Source organism: Sceloporus undulatus, chromosome 1, assembly GCF_019175285.1.
Source record: "Sceloporus undulatus isolate JIND9_A2432 ecotype Alabama chromosome 1, SceUnd_v1.1, whole genome shotgun sequence".
Lineage (NCBI taxonomy): Eukaryota > Metazoa > Chordata > Lepidosauria > Squamata > Phrynosomatidae > Sceloporus > Sceloporus undulatus.
This window is the reverse complement of record NC_056522.1, coordinates 134578495-134588373: the sequence shown is the minus strand read 5'-3', so window position 1 is coordinate 134588373 and position 9879 is coordinate 134578495.

Genomic DNA, 9879 nt, shown 5'->3' with positions numbered 1-9879 from the left:
AGCATAGGGCAAAGTGAAAGTTTTAGATTCATCCATCCAAGCAGAGAGCTTTGAGTGCTTAGTTCTTTAAAGCCTTGCTAGTCCAGCTTTAAAGCCCTGTGTATTCAACCATGTTTGTTGCACTCCAATAGGGTTGACACTTCCTTTTTCTGGCAGACATCTCAAGTGCGACTCCTATATGGCAGGCAAATAGAGGAGTATCTTCTGTTCCTTGGCCCACAGGAGTACAGATGAAGTTATGAGGCATTTTCATCCTGTAAAATTTGGGTGTGTGAGGAGTCATATGGTTACCTGGGGTCCAGTGGATCTCAGGGTCCCAACTTCCTTGTTGTATAGTGTGAATGAAATGAGTCAGAGTGGACAGTGCTGAGCAGAGTGGTCCAATGTTCTTATCTTGCCCTTGATGGACATCAGTTTTAGAATTCTACTTGGGATATTGGTCCATCATCATTAGGTCTTATTGAGTTTATGCTTTGGAGAAAGAATGTAGGAATGGGTGACAGCTTGGTGGGACTGGGATTACACTGACCTGACAACCTTATGGTAGAAGCCAAGTCAATGAGTCATCTCCTTCAACTCTACATATCTGGGACTGATTTAATTCCTACTCCTTTGATCTTCTCCTTGCAATATGCAACCATAATTCAAATGACCACCACTAGCATTTATTTATTTTCAATTTAATTTACATGGAAAAGTGATAAAAAGGGATAATTACTTGAAAGGGAAGAAATGATTTGCATCAGGATGTTAACCAGGGGTAAATTAATCTAGAAGGAAGATTGGGAGTGAACTGAGACAGAGTGCAAATCAATCAAAGAACTTGTGTGGGTAGTGATTGTAAAATGTTAGGTCTGTAATCTTGTGCACACATACTTGAAATGAGCTTCATTGAACATGAACATGAAACACATGGAGACTATGGTTGAAAGTTAGGAATGGAATCATGTAGCTCTCAAGATGCTGCTGGATTGTAGCTTCCGGTAATGTTCCTCATTGGCTTAATGACTGAGGCTTCTGGGTGATGCAGTCCAACAACATCTGGAGGGCCACATAATTTGGTTCCCTTATTGTAGGTCTGAATTCAACCAAACTGAAGGGTCCTTATGTCTCATTAGTTCCCGTAGGAGAGATAAGAATGTATTTAACTTTCTCCGATCAAGATAAATGGGACTAAAACATGTCCCTATTTGTCTCAGCTTGGGTCCTTCATAATTGTATTATCCTCACAGGAGCTAGACTGTTCAGGAAATTAGAACTGAAACAGACATGCCCTGGTTCACTGAGCAGTTTGGCTATGAAATAATGTGTGAGTGTGTGTATATGTGTAGAATCCGCTTTTGTAACTAAAGGGAGCATGTGGCAAATGGGGGCAAAATCTCCCAGCCTCCCTCACCCTTTCCTTTTTTGTATTGTCTAAAGGCTCTCTCTCTGCAGCTAAATGCTGTGTGGTTGTTTGAGGAACAAATTGGAAAACAGCACAGTGTCGGAAGAAAAGGTTGGGAGAGGGAGCAGATTGTGTACACATTCCCCATACACTCCATTTAGTGAGAGAAAGATATTCTCTTGTCCATCCATATCCACATTCTTTATCCACAGATTCAGTCATTCACAGCTTGAAATATATTTTAAAAAATATGAATTCCAAAAAGCAAACCTTGATTTTGCAATTTATATAAGAGACACCATTTTACTAAGCCATTATATTTAATGGCACTTGAGGATCTACAGATGTTGGTATCCACGGAGGTCCTGGAATCAAAACCCAGCGGATACCAAGGGCCCCTGTATGCTGGTTGCATGGAATTAAAAAAAAAACAAAAATAGAGAGAGATGGGTTGCAAGTGAGGGGATATTTCTTTTTGGGGGTGGCAAACACCCAGCATACCAGAAGCACAAGTGTTGGAGGTCAGAGAGCCTTTTTCTGTAGGCTGGGTGTTCAAGGTATACATTGGAGGCAGGAATGAGCTGAGGAAGAGCTATTAAATCCATCCCAGAGCCAGTGTTCATGCTATTAATCCAATTCTGCCATGCCTGCAAGTTGAAGGAAGTGTGTTAAAGCATGGCAGACACTTGATTAATGAGGTTATCAAGAGGCCAAGGTTGACATTATGAGGCTTCAAGTTACGTCCAAGCTTCCTCGCTCTCTGGGGATAGAACAGTAAAAAGAAAGGGGATATTCACTGTGGAAACAGAAACAAAGATGAGTAATGTGTTATTGCTTCCTTAGAACCATTGGGATCTATAAAAGGATTCCTAAAAAGCAGGAAACGAGAGAATAAGGCACTACTCCCAAAGTGGGCAGTGTGGTTTTTCAAAAATATCAACTTAACGCTTTTGCAATGTAAACTGAAAATGTTAATGTTGCATTATAACCAGCCTCTGATAACACAGAAATTACTGCCATCCTTCAGAGCAAGGCCCAACATGCACAGTTATAGCAGCACTGAAGCGGAGAGCAAAAATTGTTTATATTGTGTGATTGATCAGTTCATAGATTGGAATTAAATTGTGTTTTCCAAACAATTTGCTGGGTCAGTGCATAGGAGTTCAGGATGGCGCCTGCCATAAGTCTCACTGATGAAGTGCCACACAAAGAAAACATTACCACAGAGACCCGGCACAACAAGCAGATGCAGCAGCACCAATCCTTAGCCTCAATGTGACAATAACAAATGGCATATTTTCAACTTGACATTAATCTGTGCTACTAATGTGGAAAAGAGCTTCACTGCTGATATAACCAGGTTGTTGCTGTTGTTTTTCTAATAGTGTGTGAACCTATCTTGACTGAAACTTCACAACATTTCAATGGCTCATACTGGAGAGAGTGAACCAAAGGACAGAACTCTGGGCATCCTTATCCTATTGAACATCAGGGCAAGAGGCCTATGGTCATCTTGGCATGATCATTTGCACAATATTAAGAGAATGGGTGGAGCTCCATTTATGGCATCATCACCACTAGCAACCTCCAACAAAGATTGGGCTTTTGGTTGAACAAGTGGAACCTGCAACAATATGTTGAAGTCTGGAGTGTTCCCATTCACCTGTGCCCCCTTTCCAGAATACTTCATTTCACTCCCTTTTACAATAGCCTGAGTTGTAAATCATCTCGCAGACCATGCCCTCCAGATTTGGTGTTAATCTGTCCAGCCATTTTTGAGGACCTTAGGGAGACACCTTGCTAGACCCACTACCCTAAGTAGATTTGATGTGCACCAGGCAACCTATATTGTAAATCAAACCATCCCCACATATACACTAAATTTAGTATTAATCCATCCCACTGTTTTTGAAGATATTAGTGAGGTACCCTAGCAGGGACCTTCTGCCATGAAAAATTGGGTTTTGTGAATACCACATATTTTGAATTAGGCCGTCCTTACATACCCTCTGAATTCGGTAGAAATCCATCCAGCTGTTTTCATATAATGCAGTATCAAACAGACAGAAACTTAATATTTGGGGGGGGGCAGAGAGTCTCACAATCCATCATCAGTTAAAGTTCTGGGCCTACTCTAGAGGAAAATAACAATTACATTTAGAACCAAAAGAGTTAATCAGCTTGAGCTTATCCACAGTCTCATAAGGCACTGTTGATCAGACCAGAACAGTGGACCTTTTGCTGACTTAGCTGTTATTTTAATTGCTCTATTTTTTTTAAAGACCAGCCAGTAAACTATTCTAGGTAAAGTGCACTTCAGTGGTCAATCTACATGCTCCCCTCTCCCCCCCCCCCAGTACTGGCTTTGAAATTAATTAAGGAATAAACCTAGATCAATAGCCAACCTAACTAGAAAAATTTTATTACATACATTGATTCGTTACTCATGTGGCAATAGACTAGTTCTGTAAATAAGAAGACAAATTCCCACATCCAGATAGTAGGTATTATGTGGTAATATAATTATAGATAAATAATATATCAGCAGAAAAGATAAGCATTAATTTAAACACAAGCTGTGGATTAGTTTTAAAAAAAATCTCCAGCCCCCCCAGTAATGTTCCACGAATAAGAGAAGGCCATGACACAATAAAAAGCCTTGTCTGAAGCTGCCCAGAAGTTCTCTGTGTAAAACTTTCCCCAGCAAAGTCCAGCAGGGCCAGGAGAAGCCACATCGTGTCAAATTCCTTCTTAAGAGCAACTCCTGTTCCCCTCTCATTGCCTGCGATGTGGCCATGGCTTTCTTGCATGTGAATATTTTGCTTCTCTTTGGATCGTTTGCAACTTTCATTTCAAGCAACTCCCAGGATGAAAGTGTGTGATCCAAATGTACAAGAGAGATTTTATCATTTCCCTTTCATCTGCTGTTTAATAATTTAAAAAATACACAAGTGCCCCCCCCCACACACACACATGTAAGAAGAGTTTCTGTGTCAGTATTCTTGGGAACTAAAATGCTCTTTCAATCTATACAATTCTATCCAGTGATGTCTCATCCCATCATACACACCCTTTTGCTATCATCAATGCTCTGCCTTTGTCTCACCAGTCATCACCAGTCACTTTCACTCCATTCTCAATGAAAGCAGGCCTCTGTGTTTCCATTAAAAAAAAATGCCTTTCTTATGTCCTTCCATCTGGATGGATGTCTTTGTCTGAAAGATCTAATATCTTCCGCAGCCCTATATCTAATACATGGCATGTGATCTCATTCCTATTATTAATAATTATCTGAACATCAGTCACAAAAGAAATGAAGATAATAAACCGCCCTGCTGATTTACACATCTTGGATTCAATGGCCTTGTAATGTGACCTTGGCATTCTGAAAACTAGTTTAAATCCTAAAATTAAATGTATCGCATAGGTTACTATCTAGAAATATTGCAAGTGTATGCAAATGCCATCATTGTTCATGAAAATAGTTGGGTCACTGATAAAGGCAGAGGGTGATGTCCACAAAATTGCCCACACCTTAAAAAATATCAGTGCTTAATAACACATTTGTATTATGCAGTCAGGCTCATGGAATTGAAATGTGGTCCCCAAGAGGAGAAAATGATATGCTCCACTCTTTTCTACACCCCTCAGTTCCTTGACCAATGAAAGTTCCTCCTCTTCATGGAAAGTGAAGAATCCAGTGAATCCAATCTCCTGGGAAATAAATTCAATCTCTCCCTCATAAAGCAGAGCTCAAGTAGAGTGTCAAACTAGATGATACAATGAGCATATGTTTAGAAGAAATGCTCCTTCAATAGTTGAAAAACCTGTGTTTGTTATAGCACATAACCCATCCACCCCTATATATTTTGCATTTGGTGTGCTTTATTTTTTATTCAATGTATCTGATGCCCTGTATTGTTACATAAACACATGATCATATTCGTACCTAAATTGGGCCTTTTCTTTCTTTAGGAATCAAGGTGAATGTAAACTTAGGGCATTGTTTTTCTACTTGCACAAGCAACATTTTTGAAGAGGACATATTTTGTTAAAGGCAGGTGTCTACACACACTGAGTCTAAAAAGAAGTTGGATAATTTTTCCCCAAGAAGCTTTTTAATAGCTGCCCATTAGAGGGCATCAAAGTATTACACAAGGAACACATTTGCTGAAGCAATATTGTGATTCTTGATTCTTGGTGTTTCAACCAGAACTAAGCACAAGTCCCTTGTATTTATATCAGAATGTTTTAGCCTATGTTTTTTTATCTCTGCCAGTAAGCATGTTCACTTTTAGGAGGATTTACCTTCCTAAATGTAAAACAAGGTAAAAATGGAACTTTTATTCATTTGGGTTTGTTGTAGTCCTAAAATAATTTTTATCACTGATTTCCCCATATAAAATGGAACATTTCTTGAGCAAACATTTAGGTTTGGCATGAGGTTTGTGGCATTCTTTTTAAATGACATCAGGCTTTCATTTGTGCCAGGGGATAGGGCTGCAAGATGCTAATCTTAAAAATGCTCCCTTGAGGGAGATGGACTATTAACTCAGGGGGCTGAGAGCCTTTTGCGATGGGAGCAAGGCCTCCTTGGCAGACCAAGTACCTTCCATCATTCTTCAGCTATGAGGGTGTTTTGCTATAGTTTTTTGTATCCATCAAAAGGAGAAAAGAGTGGAATTTTATGGAGTAGTAAAAATCACCAATGGTACCATGTTTTCCCATAAAAGTGCTCAGAGCCTTCTGCACATGGGATTCTGCACTGAAGCAGGAAAATAATTATTATAATTAGATTAAGTTAACCCTTGTACACTGGATTATTTTTTTAAAGAATGCATTGAAATTTTCTTACCCCACTGGATCCCAATGTACTGTGGGTTACCTTTGTGTTTACAGTTCAAGTAATATTTAATGTCCTTTTCCCAGAACCCATTGAGAATTATATTGTTCTCCCATATGAACCAACTTACTGGTTCATGGACAAGGTCCAGGCAGGCCTTGCTGGGAAAAACATGATCAGGGAGCCCACACCGAAAAGGCCCTTCTCTTTGTCATTACTCCCCAAGTTGCACTTGGAGAAGAAACTCAGAGAAGAGCCTCAGGAATTTATCTCACAATACAGCCAGGGTAAACATCTCTCCCCATCACTGTGGTCTTCTTCTACTGTGATGTTGACCCTAATACTTACATTGTTGTTGCTGTGTGCCTTCAAGTTGAACAAACCCCCATTTTCAAGCTCCAGTCTGGGGTCTATGAAAAAACAATGACATTCAGATAGCATCCTTAGAATATAATTCTCCCCTGATGAACCTTTACACTACAACTGGGGCTACCCCTCTTTTAAGCCTAAATAACCTTAGTGAGGTATATATGGAAACTGATTTCAGGCAATACCCATTCTCAAAGGCCACTTGCCGCCCCCATGATTCCCTCACCCACCCAACCATTGGGTGCTCACTTTTCTTAATGTTAATGATCTACCGAAAGGCTTCACATGTGTTTTATAGTCTATGCAAAACAGGCTCTTTATCAAACACCTTTTTCCCTGTTTTCTGGGAAACAGGACTTCCGGTGGATTTTGGTAGAGAAGGCGTAACAGAAGGCAGACAGGACATAATGACTGAATATCAAGGAAAACAGGATTGCAATACAGCCCCACCCTTTAGCATCTGTTCATTCTTTTCGCTAGGATGACAATGGCTATTTCCCATTATGCTGACAGCACCAGAATTCAAACTAGCAATGCAGTTGGAATAGAGGCTTGTCCTGCCAGGGTTGGGAAGAAGGGCCCTTTTATTGCTAAATTTGAATAATCAAAAAAGATTATTAAAGGAATTACTGCAAACTTTGATTTCAACCTTTATGGACTCTCCCATGCAAGCAAAGAAAAACATTCCTGAGGGACATTTTCTTAAAATTGGATTAAACTCTCTTCAACAGAGACGACAGAGACAGAGGAGTTCCTGGGTGTGAATCTTTTTCAGGATTTTGCCAGGCAGTAAAATTCATGGGGTTGCCATAAGTCAGGACAGGCAGCTTGAAGGTACACACAGTCATTCATTAAATTATGCAACATTCTCTTTTAGCATTTCTAAACACTGAAATCTCGAAGCAGCAGAATTTCTCTCTCTCTTTTTAAAACAATAACCAGGCATAAAATACTCTTTGAAAACACTGAAGTTCTGGACCATGCCAACCACTACCATGTCCGGATGCACAGGGAAGCCATTGAAATCCACAAACATCTGGATAATTTCAACTGGAAAGAAGAAACCCTTAAAGTGAACAAAATATACAGCAGGAATTGAATCCTGGTCTCCAGAGTCATAATGCAACACTCAAATCACTACCCCACGGTAGGCTCTCTCTTCAGAGGACCAGGCCATTGTCACTCTGCAGGGGATAACAAGACCAAAACGAAAAATTACCAAGTTGTCTAATACCCTGCAGTTGATCATATTTACTGTGTACCTTCGCAAGCAACATTACTTCTCCTTGCTGCCAAAAGCCTGCATTAGGATATATTTTCTTATTAAGGAGCGGACGTCTCTTTTGCCATGCACAGCTGCTCACCAAGGCATTAACTGACTCCCAGCATATTATTTTCAAAATGCACTCTAAAAATAAGAGCCATTCTGTGGCCAGCAACATGGCAATTAACAGTTGTCTTGGGCTTGATAGAGCATTAAAACCCTACTACCAGAGTTCCTCATTAATGTCTATTAGCTCTTTTTTCCTGGCAAAGAAATGTCTCAGGCACATTCAAGATTCAGCCCACATTTCCTTATAGTAAGTCAGGATTGGGGAAAAAGTTGGCTCTTTTGGGCTAAAATTTCCATGTTCTTTTGGGGTGAGAGGTTCTGGGAGGTGTAGATGGAGCCCTGGTGGTGCAGTGGTTAAATGCCTGTACTGCAGCCATTCACTCGAAACCACAAGGTTGCGAGTTCAAGACCAGCAAAAGGGCCCAAGCTCGACTCAGGCTTGCATCCTTCCGAGGAGGTCGCTAAAATGAGTACCCAGACTGTTGGGGGCAAATTAGCTTACTTGCTAATTAGCTTACTTGCTGTTCACCGCTATGATCTTTGGAATAGTGGTATATAAATAAAACAAATTATTATTAATTATTATTAGATTTCCCTGAACATATTGGACTTGCTACCAAATAGGCATATGTAGAGCGGAGCTATAAAATACCTGTCAGGGAGAGATGGTCCTTTCCCCTTTAAAAGGCATACAGATACCTCCCTGAACTAGGCAGAAATTTTGTATTGAGAGGAGCCCATTGGAGCACAAAATCAATGCACAACAGCTAGTATACAAAATTAAATAATCAAATAGGGGCTGGTGTCCTGCATTGCATTGACAGATTTGTAACCTTTCACACTACAGTCAGCCCTCCACATTTGTGGGTTTGACCTTTGTGGATTGGGTTATTCACGGATTATTTGCTGCTGCCACCACTGAGGTCCTGTGCCATTTTTAATAGGGACTGAAAGCCTTGCAAGGCTGAGAGACTGTGAACAAGGCTTGTAAGATCCTATTAAAATGGGATAAGACAGCAGCAGAGGCAGCAGCAAGTCCTGCCAGCCCCCCATTTCTAACTTGAAAAGGAACCTTCCATTCTAGAAGGCATCCATGGTGGGTTGAATCTGAAGATAGTCCTTTCTGTGTATGCCAAATGTGGTTTGGGGAGGCCCAGAGCTTATTTGAGAGCCAAGGTGACGTAATTGGTTTGAGTGCTGGACTATGACTCTGGAGACCAGGGTTTGAATCCCAACTCAGCAATGTTAAACCCATTGGCCAAATTGGGATTTGAATCCTGGTCTCCAGAGTTGTAGTCCAACACTCAAATCACTACACCATGCTGTCTATACAATGTATTTTTTTTAAAAAAAGAAACACAGTTCAACTATATTAAAACCACAGCAATAAAATGCACAAGAATTGAGCAACATCAGCTCCTTTAACCAGAAATGCCTCTGCTATACAGCAAAAAGCAAACAAAAAAGAAGCAAGCCTGGTCATCCCAGAGCAGGGAATTCCAAATACAAGGTGCTACCACTGAAAAGGTCTGGTCTTGTATTCTCACCAGCCTGGGCCTGATGTGGTGGTAAAACATTGGATGAAGATTATAAAGCATATGGAAGACGAGGGGGTGGATTTCCGATATGCTAGTCTCACATCAAGTGGGAAGAAGAGTGAAATGAGTATAAATTTCTGCATATTCCAAGACTACCATCAGACTTCAGCTGACACAGAATTAAAAAATGCAAGCAAATCTAGCAAAACGTCTTAAGTCTGACTTTAACACACCCCAATAAAACAAATGTCTTTCAGAGGGTTTTTAGATATTCTGTGAGGCTGACAAGGTGTTTTGTTTCCTTAAAGCTGAAGAACACAACCAGCGACAGACAGTACACAGGAGGTACATTTCCTACCTAAGGCAGCCGGTTCAAAAATAGCAGAAGACCTTGCTATACATCAGACAC